This window comes from Larus michahellis, chromosome 2 (assembly GCF_964199755.1).
Source record: "Larus michahellis chromosome 2, bLarMic1.1, whole genome shotgun sequence".
In the NCBI taxonomy this organism is placed as follows: domain Eukaryota; kingdom Metazoa; phylum Chordata; class Aves; order Charadriiformes; family Laridae; genus Larus; species Larus michahellis.
This window is the reverse complement of record NC_133897.1, coordinates 71139820-71157021: the sequence shown is the minus strand read 5'-3', so window position 1 is coordinate 71157021 and position 17202 is coordinate 71139820. Positions and strand designations below refer to the sequence as shown.

At 44.0% G+C, this 17202-nt stretch overlaps 1 long non-coding RNA gene across 1 annotated transcript; it reads right to left on the bottom strand.

Moving 5' to 3' along the window:
* Positions 1 to 3789: 3789 nt before the first annotated feature.
* LOC141739136 (uncharacterized) lies at positions 3790 to 11551 on the bottom strand. Its single transcript, XR_012585594.1, has 3 exons — positions 11446 to 11551; positions 5732 to 5898; positions 3790 to 4221 (listed from the first exon to the last, which is right to left on the bottom strand). It is a non-coding gene; the product is annotated as an uncharacterized LOC141739136 (long non-coding RNA).
* Between the last annotated feature and the right edge of the window lie 5651 nt (positions 11552 to 17202).

Genomic DNA, 17202 nt, shown 5'->3' with positions numbered 1-17202 from the left:
AGAATGGGATACCCCATGCTGTCCTCAGTAAAAGGTCTTCTGCCCTCCCCATAGCCTTCTGAGAAGGGGCGGTTTTCCCCTCTCTTCAAAACTGAAGCGGGCAGAATAAAACAGCCTTCCTCTTTGCTGCTCGCCCACAGCTTTTATAACAAAACAGAACATACACTAGCTGCAAGCAAACAAACAAAATAAAGTAGCTACCTCCCTTCACAGCAAATTACACAGCGTTCCCTGGCATATTTTTCCATTCTAAAACCATCCCAAGAATGAAAGCAGGAAGTGGGCACCATCAGGAGACTGGGGACAAGTACCGGAACAAGTTTCACCGTAAATCACTTGTGTAGCCACAGATACACATACAATGATGAGGACACAGAAAAGCCTATAAGGAAATCAACCATTTTGTCACCAGAGCAGGGCTTGAATATTGTGCAGTAAATAAGGCTAGGGGCCACACACTGAGCGGTAAGGAGAAAATTAAATATTAAGTTGCAGCTCAGTAATTGAGCACAGCCCATTCCGTGCACGAAATAAGGCAGGGACAAAAGAGGGGGGAAAATAACAGACGCATATTTAATTAAAGGCTACAGCAGAAAAACATTCACAAGGGGACTAACTGAAGATACCGGGGGTAACCAGAGTTCTGGCATTCGCCGACTTGGAAGTGTCATGCACACGTGTGGACAGGTGCGTGTGTGTATGCATGCTGTGCGCATTTGGTTACCCAAGCACAGGTAATCCACACAAAATCAGCGGCCGTGTCCCTTGAGAGGCTTCTACAGAGAAGGGGACTGAGGTTGGAGGAACAAGTGTCAGAGCTCCAGCAGCAAGAAGTTATGCAGAATGTCAGAGTAAATGTTTCCTTACACTGCTCATGCACATAAATAATTCCCACTACCGCAGAATTTAGGTGAGTAAGGGGGCAATTACAGTCACGTTGCAGATTACCTGCCAAAAGAAAGGCAGCCTTGCCTTTGCAACTCTGAAGGCATCCTTTAACTAATTTCTCTTTTAATGTGTATGCATTCAGCTTCAGTGTGAGCAATGGCTGGATGAGGAGAAATTCATGATACGTAACTTCTAGTGATAATCTTTAGTGGGAGGCTAGACACCTACCCATCATTTATACCTTTAAAAAAAGCCTCCTCCGGAATGCTGTTTGCCTGCAGATCACGCAGCTCAGCTGGCTTTGACAAAAAACAGTTGTTCCAACTTCTGGGACAGGCTAAGAGAGAGAGTGAGCGTAGTTATTCTTCCTCAAAGCAAGGCCTGGGTGGAGCTGGAACCGACAGGAGGCTCTGAATGGGAAGTGGAGGTAGCCCAGGCAGGAGAGGCAGGGGCAGGAAGTACTGAGGCAGCAGCTGGGATGAGAGGGGAAGCGGTCAGCTTTAAGGGAGAAGAGAAAATAAAGAAGTAATGCTGTTCTCTCTAGGCACTTTACTGCAAATTACAAAGAGGAGCATGGAAAAGGGAAAATCAGGAGGCAGCCCTTGTTCCTCTGATTTCTGGCAACCTGGGAAGCTCATTAAAAAAATGACCAGTACGGCGCGAGAGGAAGGGACCAGCCTGGCCATTTATTTGGGGCACCAGCCACCCTGCTCTTCCAAAACTCACCAAAGCTGCCAGAAGTTTTCCCACTGGTTTGGGCCTTTGAGCAGAGGGGTGGGCCAGAAAGCCAATTGCTAATCTCTAACACATGCGCGGTCTCAGCAGTTGCAGCAGGGTGAGGCACAGGGATTTTAATTTCTGCTTTACATCCTTCCTGCTAACGCCCAGCATGCCTCGCCCTTTACTGCGCGGCTTTGCTACCTCCACTCCTACCATTTTCCGCCTCCTGTTTCCAAAAGTCAGCCGCAGGGCTGGGGAAGGTGGTGAAGCGCTGTGCGGGAGCAAAACCCAAGCACGGCCACTTAAAGCAAATATTATTTTTCAACTGAAAGACTTTAAATTTTTTTTTTTCCCAGTTTATTTTTAGAACAATGGTAAAACATACAAATCCTGGAGGCCTCAAGCACTTTCCTGCTGTGCAAGTGACTTAATTTATTTCTTTAATTTGTTAAAACCTCACCAAAAAAAATGTTATTCTTTGGAGACTTCGCTAGCCCAAGTTTTGCATGTATTATTTGCTGCAAAAGATTAATGAGGTAGCAGAGGCAATTTTTAATGGATTCCCTTGGTTTTGTCTCACTCTCCCTCACTTTTTCCTTTTTTTCAACTCACACGGCATTCCAGGTCTGCGAATCTGCTAAGTGCTCTCCGACAGCAGGATAGAGGGTGCGGGAAGAAAGTAGTGAAATCAAAAAGGCGCTCTCACAGCTTCACCCCTTCTCTTTCCCTGCCCGGAGATGCCGCGATAACCACTGTGTTGCACCAACCTCCTGCAGATCAAACGCCTCCGCAGCCCTCCTGTCCTTTGCCATGCACCGAGGGAGTGGACGGAGCCAAACACCCTGAGTTTACAGGAAGGCTGCGCGTGTGACAACAGCCAATCCTACGCATAGTTCAGAGGTGCTGTCAGCTAGTCAGGCGATGCGCTGAGGCCCTTTCTCTTGGCTCGATTAGAAATCGACTGACACTCCCAGAGACTCTTGGGGAGCGTTTTGGAGCTCGGCTGCAGAAACCTTCCCATCAACCTGCTCCTCTTACGGGAAACTGAGCGTTGCCTGGAGTGCAGCAGCAGCAGAGGCTTCGTTGGTGATGGGCTAACAATCAGATCTGTTTCTCTTCCTTCACCCAGAACAACCAGGCTATTTGTCAAGAAGTCATATTATGCTTGGAGGTGCCTAAATCCCTTCTCTCTCAGCCCACATGCAGCCTCTCTTCCAGCTTTGCGGAGGAGATTTTGCCTAACAGGAGGTGAAGGGGAGAGAGAGATGAGGAAAACAAAAAGTGAAGGAGCAGAGGGAGGGGGGGTTAAGATGCTGGGGTCAGGGCAGAGAGAGAGGTGACAACTTCTTGTGATAGCTTTAGAGACAAGGTAGGTCTGTGATGGGGTAAAGGTGTGTGAAAGGGAAAAGGAATCACAAGTCCCTGCTGCAGAAGTGAGGAAAAGGATGGTGCCAGTCTCTTGAAAGGCAGCCAACGGAGGCCTCCGCTCTTTCGCCACATGCAAAGATGATTTTTTTTTAACCTGAATGAGCCAAGGAGAAACTGTGAGCTACCGCTCTTCTAGCTTGCCTCCCTGCCTTTGGGGACGTCTGCTCATCGCTTTAGGGCTGGAGATCCTATTTGCAGAAGGACTGAACCGGGAAAGCCCTTCAGCATGACTGAGACCAGGCCACTCACCGCATCACAGCACTCAAACCACTCAGAGCAGATTGGAAATCTGTCCAAATTGAACCGCCAGAGAGAATACACAATAGGAACTCAGGGATTCTAACCGTGGTATGATTTCATTCAGGTGGATCAGCTGGTGGCCCAAGGGCCATGTATGGTTTATGGGGCAAAACCATGCAGCTCAGTACTTTTTTTGGCACAGCCTCAACCCTGACGCTGTCAGGACCGTTGCCAAACGCTTCCGAGTGTGCCACCGGTGCAGCACTGAGCCTAATAATCTGCACTGCTGTCTGCATCAGAGTGTGTTGGCCATGATCAGACAGATTTCTGCAGGCATTTGCACACTCGCTTCTGCACACCTAACTGCCCTGCTTCAAGTGTTGGTGCCACACAAGCACAAAAGTTCTTTGAGAAATCTGGCCCCTACAGTGTGCCATTCAAGAAAATACACCAGCACAGTCTTCTCGCCCTGTCTTTTTTTCCCTCAAGTGGTAGGTAACACCACACAGAAACAGCAAAGCAGAGCAACAGTGTAGGAATAGGGAAAGGACGTGAGACTACCTGTCTGGAACAGCCAGCTCAAAGGCAACGACAAACAATAAATAACCCTGAACGCTGAAAGACAGGGCTGTCATTCTTTGTCATGCCAGAAATGTCATAAACCACAACAGAGACGTGCCAATGGTTTGAGGACCCCACAGAAAAATTTTTATAGCACTGTATTTCATAAATTCTTTTGCTATCTTGTGGGCCCAACTTCTTGATCTACGTCTGCCTCTGCCTCCTCATTCACTGGCATTGACTCAGAAACTCACAGTCTCCACTGCCGGAGGTGTATTCAAGTCGCTGGCTGCCCATTCCCAGAGGCAACTAGGTCACTCCGGAGCACATAAAACAGAGGGCTTCATGCAGCATGCTTAATGCTGGGATCCAAAGGAAGGGCTGCTGAGGGAGACAAAAAGAAAAAAAAAAAAAACCAACCAGCTCAGTTGCTCAGTTCTGGTTCAGACTAAGAAGCAAGCTCACCCTGGAGGAAATGTCCCCTGTGTAATTATCAAGCGTCAGAGACAAGACTTCTGCCCCCACTGAACTCTGTGCTATCAGACAAGGTAGCACATAGAGCTCCTTCAGGCATTTCCTGATGAGTTGCAAGCACAGACTTATCCCCTTTAGGCTACCCTGAAAAAAGTATAAACAGTTACTTCTACCAACAGAAGTTTGAAATGTGCAGAGGTAGCCCTAACACCTTTGAGTATCACTGACCAGATTCCCAAATATATCACTTAGATCAAAAACTCATCAGGATTCTCCTTCTCCATTTTCTTTGGGGTTTTTTTTTTTGAATGGGATGACACATGATCAACAATACCGCACAGGTATGGTAATGGTACTTAAATAATCCCATACACAGCAAAGATTCCTGTACACATTCATTTAAAGTTGGCCTGAGGCAAGCCAAATACACAAACAATTAGAGATCTGTAGGCATGCCAAGAAATATTCCTGCAGCATATAGGCCCAAGAGAAAATACAATGAAGATTAAGAATATTATTAACACAATATGGAGGTAATAGCATTTGATGGATTTATATATAAGTACCTCTGTGATCCCAGCAAGCCCCAGAAAAAGGACTGGACTGACATTTTCCACATTTACCTACAGCTGTCAAATCTGTAGCACTGCAGTACCCCTAAGTATCTGAAATTTAAATGGCTGCAAAACCATCTTCCTTTTTTTTTTTTTTCCTTTTTACACAGTAATTAGATACACCTCATTCACTCAGTTCATGACAAATGTTTCTGCTTCACTCACAACCCAAGACAACTTCTGTTGCCCTTTTCTTTAATGTTTTTTTTTTTTTCCACAAAAAGCCTTTTTTTCCCCCCTGAACCTTGTAAGTTTTTTGTACTCATTACAAACTTTGGCACACAAAAGGAGATGGCATCAGAAGTGCAAATGCTTTCGTATTCTTTGATTTGGTATAAACTGCTATATGGTTTTGTTCCTTTTAAGTACCCCGTCTTTTGATACCCTGGCCAGTCCATTCCGTGCTCACAAGTTAACAAGACTACAGGCATGGAGAGACACAAGAAAGGCCACCCAATCAAAGGGAGAAAGTTAAGATCAAAAGAGGCTACTGTGCTGTCATATGGTCAGGTACAGTACTGTACCTGCTGCAATCACTGATAACAGGCTAGTTAACATATCACCTGTCACTCTGCTGTGACCTTTACACCAGTCACCTAGCTCTAGCCTTATGAGAGCTGCCTACCTTTTAAGAGGCTTAGATTAAAAATATTAGTTACACTGGAAATCCTCAGCTTCACTGAAAACAACAAGAGGAACAACTTTGAAATTACAAGTCCCGTGGAAAAGACTCGGCATGATTTGATAATGGGCACCGGTTATTTTCTTCCCCATTAAACCAGAAGGAACTGAAAGTCCATGCTTACTTGAGAGATGGGGGAATATCCCATGTTGTCTTTAAGCATGAGGGTTACCCAGTGTCCAGACCAATCCTTGGAGCTGCTCAGGCACAAACTGCTCCACGCAGCATGTACTGTTCTCCTGATCGTGCATCCAGAAAACACAGCAGAAGCAGAAGGTCACAAGCAGGACTCTGAAATGAAATACGTCGTCAGCATCCCAAAATGGACATGAGTCCCATTGCTCTAGGGATTAATGCCATGGGGTGTGTGTTACCAAACCCAGCGTTCCTGTTCCTTCACACACTAGTGTGAAGCGAGGGCAGGCAAGTCACTGTTAAGCCTAAGAGACATAGGCCTTCATTAAAACACCATGATGAAGATTGTCTACATTTCAGAGAGAGAGGTCACACTTGAAAATTGCTAGGAAAAATAGGACACAAATCGTATTTAAAAAAAAAAAAGTAAAAAAAAAATAATAATACTTCAATGGCTTCTCCCTTAGAGTGTTAAAGAAGGATTGCCTCTTCCTGAAAACGGAGGGAGCTAAGAACAGTTCACCACACATCACAGCAAATAAAGCTCTTTTTAAAACAGAAAACATAAAACAGAAATTATATCTTCATGTGTTCTACCCTTTTTTTTAAACCAAAATTCCTGTGAGTTCAGCTGCCATCAGAGCATACAGTGAAGGAGAAAAGGGAACCTAAAAGGCTAATAGTCCACCAGTGCCACTAGACATCACAGTTCACAAAGGCGCTAGTTTACCTCCCAGTGAACTTAGTATTTTGCATGATGAACTGAAGGAATTCACCTTAAATAAGATAGCTAGGAAAATTCAAATAACTGTAAGGAGAATACAGGTAAGATTTTGTTACCTAACACATCAAATAGTTTCACAACTGGTCTCTCAAAAACAAAGGAAAAAAACCCATCCAAATGCTGAATTTGGCTTCCACAATGCAAAGAACAGCTGGAGCTTTTCTGCATGACTTAGTTTAATGCAGCAAGATTGGAATTTTTAAGTTTCCAAGGAAAAAAAAAAAAAAAAGCGTCAAAGTTGCTGTTCACTTTCTGCTATCTGTACCAGTTACCACCTGGATCCAACTATTTGCCACCTAGGATCCAACTATTTGAAAATCTACATAATCAATTAGTATCAAACCAAAGGTCTGCAAAACATCTGTACTCCAGGAGTGACCTTTTGATGAGAGAAGACCATTCCTTGACTCCCCAAGTCCTACAGCTCAGACTTACTGCTTGAAAAAAATGTTTCCCATCAGAAGCCTCTTATCAGCTCCTGGCCCCACCAGTCCGGCAGTGAAGTGCAGGTAAGATGTAAACAAACCCAGGGAAAAGGGAGAGATTTCTTACGCATTATTGTAGGTTCAGCAGGTTTCACTAATTTGCCTATTCTGGGGACACCCAGTGCCCTTTTCCATTTCTTCTTCTCTAATACCTTCCCAAAACCTGCAACACACCGAACGGTGGTTTAGGGAAGAGGGCAGCTTTTGTGCTAACAGAGTTGGCAAGGGTGGATGTAGATCTCATCCCAGCAAGGGACTCACACAGTCACAAGGCAACAGCTGGACAATAACGCAGGAATTACGTACTACGTCAGCTGGAGCTCTCTATGGGGTCAGAAGAGCAAGGGAACTAGAGACCTATTTGCCCCAAACTTGTCCCCAGATTCCACGTTTCTTCCTGTGGAGTCCTCTGACACACCCAGACATGGGTGTGGGCACAGTGCTGATTGCTGGACGCTATTCTTTTGGACACAAATCATACCACCGCTCACAGCCAGGCACCGGCACCCGCTCCTGATCTTACGGGGCCGTTTCGCCTAACAGCTCCCAACCTGCCTTCCTGAAAGCAGCAAGGGACAGCTGCTGAAACCCCATCAATCTAGACAAAGTCAACATGACCTGTGGACATGGTCCAGCTCTGCCAGGAAGGGCCTAACAGTGAGTGTGGCTGAGGAAATATTATTGCAGCCTGGAGGCTTTCTCATGCAGGGTTCTATTTTGGTGCACCACTTCTTGTTGCATGAGCATACCCTGGGCATTTTGGGAACTCCAGACACAGATAACAGTTCTAGGTCACATTTTTTTTACTGATACAGGTTTCACCATCCTGATTTGGGTGCAAATGCTTGTGAACCTTGTAGGATTATACACTGTGTAATCACTTGCCATGGCCCAGAACGTATAATGTGCCCACCAAAAAGCACAGTAAATAAAATAACAGTGTTTCTTGCCAGTCCAAACAAACATTTTTCCATTGCCAGCAGAGCAAGACACCACTAACCCACAGAACTGCAGTGTTTTAGGACTTCATTTAATAGTAGGAAGAAAAAAGTCACAGTGCTGTGAAGTGACAGAGAAACATGCATAACACAATTTTGTCATCAACACAGAAGTAGTGGTTATATACAAGGAAGTGTTTATTTGATCTATTTGCTAACGCACAAATCAACTTTGTTTAAAACTATTTCATAATATGCATTCTTAAGCAATGACCCAATTTGGGGTGAGCTATTTGAGGTGATCACTCTATTTTTTCAGGCAAAACAGCGATTTGAGTAACCAACTATAGCTTCTTTGTCCACAGACTGCAGAGTTTGCACCAGGAGGAGGGCTGCAATGAAAATAAATTAACCTATTTTACTTGATCTATGTTAATTATTGTTGCTCTGACTTAGCTAATGGCAAATCCTCAAGGACTTGGATCAAGAAGTCGTGTGTATCCACTTGCCCTAACCTTTATTTGGCCTTTTGGCTAAGTACAAGGGGCATATCAGTTAAGCATCTGATGTCTTCTCTCTGGGAAACTCAGTGAGTTAATAAGTCATTTCAAACTAGTCTGATTTTGATGCATGGAAAAAAAACGAACTTGGCTTTCCTCACACAGTACAGCTGGGTAAGTACAGAATTTCCCGGCACTGTTTAAGCCTGGGTGGGGTGGGAAAAAGAAAGAAGGGAAAAAAAAGAAACAAATGAAGTTTATAAAGAAGGGGAAAAAAGGACAGAAATCCTGCCAGGAATTCAGGAAATCTTTCCTTCCTTGTTTCGCTTTTGGAGATCAAATAATCCAAATTAAACACGAATCCCCGTGCAAAATGCTGATGACTCTACTCAGACTAGGGCAACTAAGGTGCTGAGAAGCCACAAAGCTCAGCTCCAGTCCTTCAGATATTCATATAAACAAGTCGCTTAAGTGATAGGTCTCGTGTCTGCAGGACCAGCACTCCAGACAGACAGTCCCTTAAAGAGGAGTTGAGTCTCGTGTATGTATATTGCCCAAACCAGCTATATGCAAACCCTCACTGTAGACCCTCTAGGCACCTCCACAATACAAGTAGAAAATAGCAACTGCAGATGAGATCGTATGATCATAGCAAAACCGCTGCCATGTTTCAGGGAGATCTCAGCCCCCAACGAAAGAACACACAGAGGATTGTTAGCATCTTTCCCAACCGGGTGCACTGCAAAGTGAAATGGCATTAACCATCATGTAAATGGGATGACCCACTTTGCCCAGTACTGCAGTGGATGAGACTGGCCTCACAGCTATGCCTGGCCTTCAGGTGGGAGGATGGACTTCCAGTCTCAGGAAAGGTCCTTCTTATTGCCTGTTAACTTGGTCTTTTTTCAGCCTGTAGCCCTGCCCTCAAATCAAATCTACAGTTTCATTGCATTAAATTACCTATTTTTCACCTAAGCACCTCAAAAAAAAAAATCAGCACGTGCTTTTCAAGCCCTACAAAATCTACACATCACACTACATGTCCCCACTCACAAAAAAACAAGCAGTGCACAAAGAAATTACGTCAACAGAGGGTGTGTGGCATAAGCCAAACCCATTTTCAGAGTACTATTCATGAAGCGACTGGTCTTCCCTCCTCTTACTTTCACTGCGGCTTCCCTAAGCTACAAGATTTTTCCACCTAGGGTTTTCAATAGGCATAAATATCACTTAATACGCACAAGAACAAATTCAGGACCATGCCTACATGTGATATGTGTTTATGAATATTCATTCCGCGTATTGATTTTACCAATATTAGTGACTCCCCTGACTTCCTTCCTGTGGCCAAGCACGAGCAAATAATTTTTTAAGAGAAGTCTGTGGATGTATGCAAGCCAGTACCTCTCCCACACACCCAAGTTTAGCAGGCAGATCTTTCAAAACTAGCTTGCAGGAGGTGGCTCTGCAAACATGAAGGCTTTTTGAAGCAATGCACAGGTACAGGGATGATTTTCATGTCAAGAAAATAATGCTAACTCATTAAAAAAGCCTGCTTACTGCAGTGGCTCACAGACCAATGAAGTCAGAAGAGACCAGTGGGATCCCACCTAATGCAAAACACAGCCCAGGGGATTTCATCCAGCGATTCCTTCATTAAACCCCTAAATTTTGACTAATCTCAAACCTCTCTTCCAGAATTAAAATCAACTTAAATTCAGAGACTTCAAGGCTATGTCAACACTGTTTTGTGTAACACAGATCTGAGGGCAGGCCATTAAAGCATGACTGTGCAACTGTATTGTTAGCAACCTGCTGCTCAGCCACCTCCAAATCCCACAGGACTTCTTTTCATGCAGTAAGAACCTTTCCAGGAAAGAACTTGATCAACCTACCTACCCAGGGACATTTCCTCAGGTTTGACAGGTTGGGCGTTGGCAGATTCAAGTCAGCATGGGTGCATCTCAAGAAATGCCCTATCCTGAGCCCAGCCTATCCATAGTGCAAGGATAAGTTTCTTTTCTACCACATCGTAAAGCTGATCTGAAGTTAGTGTTCAGTTTGGACACAAGATGAACTGGAGAATGAGTCTGAACTTGGAACCATAGTCAAAAGGTAGCCCAGCCACAGTCCACATGCAAGAAAATCCACCATCACTGCTTTTGTCACGTTCCCTCCATCTGAACCCCACCCATCAAAAAGCAAATGCATGAAATCCTTCCTCACAGAGGGCATAATTCTGCAGGTTAAAGAAATTATCAGTATAACGCCGTTTCAGGGGAAGGGGTGCAATTATGCACTCCAGCCCTATTAAAATCAGCCGTATAAACTGATCAGTGATGTAAGTCATCGCCGTGTTTGGCGCATTTGCTCTAGCAAGTTTCTACTTTGTACTCAACTCTGCAGCTGCCTTGCACCTCCCACTCCTCCTTCTTTACTGTCTTCATGTAAATCAAAAATCAATCAAACCTCACTTCATCAGTAATAAATCAATCACTTAGATCACTCGACTGTAATACAATGACCTTGTGGCTGCAAAGGCAGAGTACACGTGAGCACATGGATGACAGCAAGCAAAAGAGAGAAATAAGTATTTTTATATATGTATTTGCTATAGTTCACAGAGGGTCTTTTTTGTCCTGGCCACGTCTGAGCTCTCCAGAAGGGCTGCACCAATAGAAATTCTCATTTCTTCCTTGCCCGTCACCCCCCAGCAAATCAAAGCATTCCCATCCTCTTTCCATGCTATTTTCTCAGATTGTATGCTGTATTCATACCTTTTTTCCTGAATACAAATGAGTACAAATGTCAGAGGCAGATCAGAAATGTTGGGGTGCATACAGTACGTTCTTGGTTTACTCTAAAGATCAGACCATATCACCAATAAAAAAAATAAATAAGTATATATTAAATAAAAAAATCACTCAACCTCCATCTACACGCTTCCAAACTAAGATAAGGAAATATCTCAAACTTTCTGCAAAGCCTCATATTACCTCCCATAGAAGCAGAGAGGCCTGAGAATACGTCGTATTGTTCCCCTTGCTCATGCTGCATTCCTACAGAGCTTCTGCATTTTTTCAGAGCTTCTTGTTGTTGTTGTTATTGTAAAAGCCAAGCGTTACACAAGACAGAGAGCTTGACAGCTTTCCCACAATCCTCAGCATGTGGGAATAGCAAGTAACAAAGTGTTAACACCTGCCAACTGGTGGTTAGGTGTAAATGTCTCTGTTAACAACAAACACTGCTGCTAGCAGTCATCAGAGCAAAGCAGCAAATCTGTTCCCTTCTCCAATGTGGAAAACACCAAACAATAACAAAAAAGGCACCTAATTGCTTGATTAAGATGTATCAATGTTGGAAACTGCTGATCTAGAACATTGAATCTCTGACATTTACTTCACTCTTGATTAAACAGAATGTTTAAAACTAGCTATTGTGCAGGCAGAAGCCCAGAGCACTGTGTACCATCCAGGGAATTGTGACAGTGAAACTTCTTACAAAGAAACAAAATCGGAGACACCTCCTCTCCGCTGTTTCATAAAAGCATCAGCTGCTGAGACCCTCTGGCTATTATGAAGAAGGGATGCAAGAGCGCTAAGGAAGGGTTAGGAGTCACGTAATTCCTTGATTCCTTTCGACCCATGCGCAAGTTCCAGGGAAACCTTGTGAAAAAGTCCAGCTCCTGCTCTGAAAAATGCTGTTGAATAGGGAGGTCAGGCCTGTTTCTTTACGTCGAGGATTAATTGTGTACGTTAAAAATCATGTTTTCAGTTGGTGATTTCCTAGGCAGCTTCATGAGACAGGTGGCACTGATTTATCACTGATTTGCATGTGACTAACAGCTGAGACCTAAGGCTAAAAGCTTGCTTACTTTAGATTTGTCCTCAGTAGCCAGCTTGCTTGTTTTATTGCCCTTCCCCCATGACAAAAAGGTAAGGAAGAAGTGGGTCAACTCACTTGTCTCAAGTAAACTACAGATTGCCAAGTCAGAAGAAGGTAAATTCTATTAATCTACACTACCCACAAAAGCCCACTGCTGCCTTAATCTCCCTACTGCGCACACAGAGACTTCACCTCAGCTGGGGAGGGACATTAATCCCAGTTTCTATCAGCCTGCATTCCTTCAGTAATTGCCATCAAGAAAACAAATTATCCCATTCTTGAGGGGTAGGGGGGGTATTTCACATTTATGTCCTTTCATTAAAGATACTGTCTGAAATACTTCAGACCACCATGATTGTACCTGATTAATCAGCTGTTGACCAGGACAATAGATAATTTTAACCTATATCAGTTCCCCAATCTAGGTCACAGGAGAGGAGGAGGGTGAGTGGAAGGCACAGGTCACTTCTTTTGGTGGAGCTACCAATTTATGCCAGCATTAATGATGCATGAAACAAAGGCTTTCAGTGGTCAGCACCTTGAAACAGAGGACACATGTTCTCCTTACTTCCTAAAGCATCAAGTATTTGAAAGTTATACAAGCAGTAGATGGTTAATGGTAATAAATTGGCTTAAGACGACTGGCAGAGCTTTGTTCCGACTGTAAGCAGCATCATTCACCAAATTGCTGTGGTGAAGACTCAAACAACATTTCATTAAAGTTTCCTGCAAATGGTTCTATGGGTAGAAAATGGACAAATAATTGTTTAGTTGCCCAAAAAGTGGCTTTGTCCACTCGGAATGGGTGAATCAGGTAATAAACTTGCCTGCTGACATGAATATTGACCTATTTACTGAGCTAGATATTTCCAAACAGCAGCTGGAAAGTGTTTTTGCTCTAGGAGATTTAGGATCACCTGCACCAGAATAGTATTAAAGGAAAATTTCCAAGTTTCATGTGAATATTCAAGCCCCTCAGCAGCTGAATTTAGACTCTCAGTCACACGGTTTCTGTGACTCAGCCATTTGTTAGTCATCCTCTGCCCATTATATCTAAGGAAAGTTACAGATACCCATAATTAGAAAGGCAATCCCCCTCCTGTCTCCTTTCTGCCTGCTCTGTAGATATCACGTCCTCTCACTCCCTTACTTACCAGAGGTCACGTGCTATTTCATTCCCATTCCCTTCCCAACTAGATTAATTTCCTTAACCGTTTTACACCCTCACAACAGTCTCTGTATCTTACCCCATGTGCAGAATGCTTCACATTAAGTGATACCCTTGCACTCCTCTTCAACCCTCCCTTTTCCAAACCCAGCAGTCCCACCCTGGTCCTCATCTCTCTTTCTTGCACAGGTTTTTATCAACAGCTGCCCTCTGGGCTCCCACAAGCCATACTCAATTCAGTGCCATTCTTGCATGGTCTGGGAGCATAATGCAACAGAACTTGGTTGCTTCTGTCTAAACGTGTCCTGGACTAGTTTCTCTAATTTTTCTGAGTTATTGATCTGTAGAGCTGGCACTTCTGTTCTTCCCTCAAATAGATATTGCTGCCCGACGTGGTATTTCCACTCTTGCACACTGTTCCCTCCGTGCATCATTCTACCAGCTCTTCCTCCTTCGCTACATCAAACAGCTTTCTTGTTTTTGCCTTCCATCCCACTATCTTCTCTTCTTGCTGTTCAGACAATCAACTCCCACCATCCCTCTGCCAGGGATAACTACATTGATCACAAGCAAGTCTGGTTTTCCCTGTACTCCGTAACAGATTTTGCAGTTTTTCCTTATTTTTCATTTGGTAAAGAACAGAGATCTCTGAACCACGAAATCCACAGGGACAACAGTCCTTACTCAGACTGAGACAGCAAAGCTCCTGTTCACTATGACAATCATCCAGCAGGTGCTGGACTGAATTATCAATGTCTGATCTGGAACAGGCAAAGGGGAAGGCTTGAGTGTGCAGCACTTAAATCTCAGACTTACGCATCAGGTACTAGAAAGCAGGAGAAGAGTGGGATGGACAGGTACACGCATACCCTTCTCACACTCAACACACCCTGGATGAGAGTCTGTCTGACACAAAACCCAGCCTTTTAAAACTAATGAGTAATCTTCCTCTAAGAAAAAACATTTTTCTGGAAAACTTCCAACCAGTACTAATCTCTTATCTCCTTCTATGCCATAAACATCCCACACTGACAGCTGTAATGCCACTGCTCCCTTCCAGATTCTTCCTGACTTACCCTTTCTTTGGTGGTAGAAGACACAAGCTTTGTTACTGGTTCATTCTCCCACTCTTTCCTCCAAAACGCACACCCCCTGTATTTTGTCTGAGAATAACACCCTCTTCTTCAGGACAGGACATAACGTGACACCCCCTTGCTCAGCAGCACCCCTACCCCTTGGTGGGGTTGCTGGGCACTGCCAGTCTGACAAAGCAGCAGTGCAGGCAGACCAGTAAGTCTAGCTTAGATCCCCTAAGTTTAGACTTTATCCATTGTGTTTCTTTTTTAGACAACCAGCTCCAAGGCAGAGTCTTTCTCTTTGTTCAGACACCTTGTGGTACCCTGAGACTGCAATGCTAGAATACTCCAGAGACAGAAGAGCTAAATCTAAACGCAGAAAAACCAGCACGGCCTAGTGATTAAAGCACAGAGCGCACAGTCTGGATTCCTCTGTTGTCTTTGACAAGTCATTTTTGTAGTACCTTGGCAAGGGCACAAAGTGAACTATCTGGTAGCAGTCCATCCCCCTGCCCCAGATGCGCAAAAGCCTGTAAAAGTGTTGTAACTAATTTGCATTGGCACCTGTGGAAGTCTCCTCCTCTCCCGTGCCCCAGCACTCTTTCTGCAACACAGGGGTAAAGCCGTATCTACCACACAGAGTCCAACTCCACCTAAAGCTGTATCTTGCACACAGAGTCCGGCTCCATCCATCACTTTACCAGGTGCTGAGGATTCTGTCAAGGTGGGGTACACGCTTTCCCTGCTGACACATGTGCATTCCTATGTTTAGTTTTAACCCTAAGATGTTAACAATGCTTTCTTCTCTAGCTGTATAGTGTTTTCCCATCAGGTCAATGGCAGCCAAGAGAGGAGCACTTGCTACTGGTTATTTTGCCAGATAGGAGGCAAACAACAATTGGTACAATAGTAGCCCAAATAGGGAGGAATATAGAGCTCCTGAAACATACTCCCAACAAAGTGACAATCAGCAGGGATGGGGTGGGCACCTGACTGCCCATCCTTTTCATTGACCTCACTGATGGACTCAGTTCCCATGCATACAGTAGAACTCAGCATAGCTAGCATGCAAAGTTGTGCATACAACTATCTTAAAAATAAATTATTCCCCCAGCACTTCAGGAAATAGATCCCTTTCCTAGTAGTCTTTGAACAAAAGAGACAAGTGGTCCATTCTGTTCCACGCCAATCTTATTAGTTGCCAATACAGGCTCTACCACATTATTTAAAACTGGTACTAATTATTTGCCTAATTGAAGGGCAGCTGTCAAAGAAATAGTTCTGTTGGTGATGGGATGGGGGGCTCAAATGAACAAGTTGGAACAACATAAGGACAACGTAAGCCATAAGCATGCGAAAAATACTTCAACACCTGCCTTCTACTGACGCCAGTGGTGTTGGGCAGCGTGGATGGTTCCTTGGAGGGTTTAGGGTCTTGATGCTAGGCAAGACTTGTTTCTATTCCTGTAGATCGAGGCTCCAGCATTGCATTTTGATATCCAATATTGTGCACTGCTTGCTTTTCGTACTTCACCAATGATGTGGAACATTTTCACTACTGAAAAACAGATAATTGGAGGCTTAAGAAAAAGGAATATTTTGGCTTAGTTCTAAAACTCACTCAAGTGAAAGGCACATAGGTTTACTCTCCAGACTAAACGCAGTCTGGAGCAATCAAAGCAGTCTTGCAGAATCTTGCTAGTGCTTGCCAGGTCCTGAACACTGGAGTTGTCTTGACTGTAAGCACTACAATCCAAAGAACAGACCTAGCAAGAGGCAAATACATAATCATGTATCACCAACCCTTTGAGCTATACAGTTACCCAAAGGCCCTACATCTAAGAGAGTTAAATTTGACATCTGTGTGATCAGATCCTTTGCAAGAAGAGGGCAGCATGAAAATAGACACCTCTTATTTCTAACTCCTTCTTTGGCCTCTACTCTTCAGCATACAAGATGATGTTTTTCTTATCCGAGGTTGCCTCAAGTATCAGTACAGACAGGCTATGACTCCAGATGCCTTTCTGTCCTGTTGTCCCATGTTTTAGTTTTCTGTCTGTGAGAACACAGCCATTTGCCACACCAGAGCTATGGGAATTCCGGCAGTGAACAATCAGCCCTGTTAATGAAGGGTCTTGGGGCTATTTGCATCTTTGGGGGATTTGGATGCACTGAAGGGCGAGGCTGGGCCTCATTTTAAGAGAAGACTCTAGCCTACACCAGTGCCAAGAGGCTGACTAATGTAATTATTTCCTTGCGAAGCAGCATTTTTCAAAGTGCTGATTCTTATTAAGAAAAAGGAACGGATTTGGAGCTCATATTTTGATCTGGTGCCCAGGATTATTTGGAAATTCTTTTTCCTGGAACGAGACTTTTTATTCCAAATTTCTCCATGGTGGGGAGAGAGGGTTTCCTGGGCAGAATTAGAATAATGATTACAGCCTGTATACAATCAGCTCTAACCACTGTGGAACTCCAAAAATGAATGTTATTGCTCAGTGGCTTCATTGAAAACAGAAGTATTATTTAACCAGAAGGATGGCAACACATGGAAATAGCTCATTATCATATTTTCTCCCTATTTGAAATGTCACATTGAGTATGTATCTTTCACGTCCACTACA